We start from the raw sequence: 1,790 nt of genomic DNA, 5'->3' as shown, positions 1-1,790 counted from the left end.
TACAGAGGTCAAAGGTCACAGTGAAGGTAAAGTGTTGCTGCATTTTGTGTAGAGAGGTATGAGAGAGAGAGAGAGAGAGAGAGAGAGAGAGAGAGAGAGAGAGAGAGGGAGAGGGAGAGAGAAATTTACTATACCACAACAACGTGATCATATGCTGCTTAAAGTAAATAATAAAGAAGAAAAAACAAAAAAAGAAGAAAGAGAAAAGAAAACAAAATAATAAGAGAGAGAGAGAGAGAGAGAGAGAGAGAGAGAGAGAGAGAGAGAGAGAGAGAGAGAGAGAGAGAGAGAGAAAGAGAAAAACAGAGAAACAGAGAAAGAGAAAAACGAAACACACATTCAGACACCCAATACAGGATCAGAACCTTTTCTAAACAGTATCCAATCTTTTTCCTTTCCTTCTCCCGCCCCACAATTTCCTTCCTTCCTGTTCCTATGTAATTTCACGTATGGCTGGGCTTCTGTTGGCGCGAGATGAGAGGTTCCTTCAGGTCCTTTCGTCCCTGGAGTGTCGGGGAAGGATACACAAGGGGAGACAGGATTCGGGCGATATCCTAAAGGCGATTGTAGGAAAGGATGAGGGAAAGTATAAGGGAAAAAAGTGTATTAGTTTTGTGATATGTTTTTTAGGTTTAGATATGTGTAGCTTTTATTTATTTCCCTTTTTCTGAGGGAGTAGGCCTACCTGGTAATCTCAGCGCCTTAAGGGAGGGGAAAAAATTACTGTGTGGAGATTAGTGGTCTGTTTTTTCCTGTTTTTATTCTTCTTTTATCCTTTTTTTTGTTCTTTTTTTCTTTTTTTCTTCTTTTTTTTTCTGGTGTAGAGGAAGGCGGGGTAATCTGGTTGGTTATTCTGCCTTTCCGAGTTCTTGGTTATTTTTTGATATTTGTCTATATATTTTTCCCTTATTGATTTTTTTTTACTACTACTACTACTACTATTACTATTACTACTACTATTTACCCTATCACCACCACTTACATTCAACCACCACCACCACCACCACCATTACATCACCACAACCTCTAATGCTACAAGTACACCCATTACCACACAAGATCACCGATAAGGAACGAGACCACCAGACCATTAGATCACTAGATAGACCACTTGACCACTAGATAGAGCACTAGACCACCATATAGACCACTAGACCACCAGATAGACCACTAGACCACCATATAGACCACTAGACCACCAGATAGACCACTAGACCATCAGATAGACCAGTAGACCACCAGATAGACCACTAGACCACCAGACAGACCACTAAACCACCACATAGACCACTAGATAGACCACTAGACCACCAGATAGACCACTAGACCACCAGATAGACCACTTAACCACCAGATAGACCACTAGACCACCAGATAGACCACTAGACCACCATATAGACCACTAGATAGACCACTTGACCACCAGATAGACCACTAGACCACCAGATAGACTCCTAGACCACCAGATAGACCACTAGACCACCAGATAGACCACTAGACCACCAGATAGACCACTAGATAGACCACTTGACCACCAGATAGACCATTAGACCACCAGATAGACCACTAGACCACCAGATAGACCACTAAACCACCAGATAGACCAGTAGACCACCAAATAGACCACTAGACCACCAGATAGACCACTAAACCACCACATAGACCACTAGATAGACCACTAGACCACCACATAGGCCACTAGATAGACCACTAGACCACCAGTACACCCAGTTGGTTATTTAGCTCATTGACAAAGGTACAGAAACATGAAAGGTACGCAAAATATGAGT

The 1,790-nt window shown here is 42.2% G+C and overlaps 1 long non-coding RNA gene across 1 annotated transcript in view; it reads left to right on the top strand.

The window, feature by feature from the left end:
- The window catches only part of LOC123507540, a 245,345-nt gene extending 245,280 nt beyond the window's left edge, over window positions 1-65 (top strand). Inside the window, exon 4 of the long non-coding RNA XR_006675674.1 lies at window positions 1-65. This exon is cut by the window's left edge and continues 54 nt beyond it. This is a non-coding gene — a long non-coding RNA (uncharacterized LOC123507540).
- The last annotated feature ends 1,725 nt before the right edge of the window (window positions 66-1,790 follow it).

The sequence above is a fragment of the Portunus trituberculatus genome, chromosome 22 (assembly GCF_017591435.1).
Source record: "Portunus trituberculatus isolate SZX2019 chromosome 22, ASM1759143v1, whole genome shotgun sequence".
In the NCBI taxonomy this organism is placed as follows: Eukaryota; Metazoa; Arthropoda; class Malacostraca; order Decapoda; family Portunidae; genus Portunus; species Portunus trituberculatus.
The sequence above is the reverse complement of the archived record's forward strand: the minus strand, read 5'-3'. Positions and strand labels throughout refer to the sequence as shown.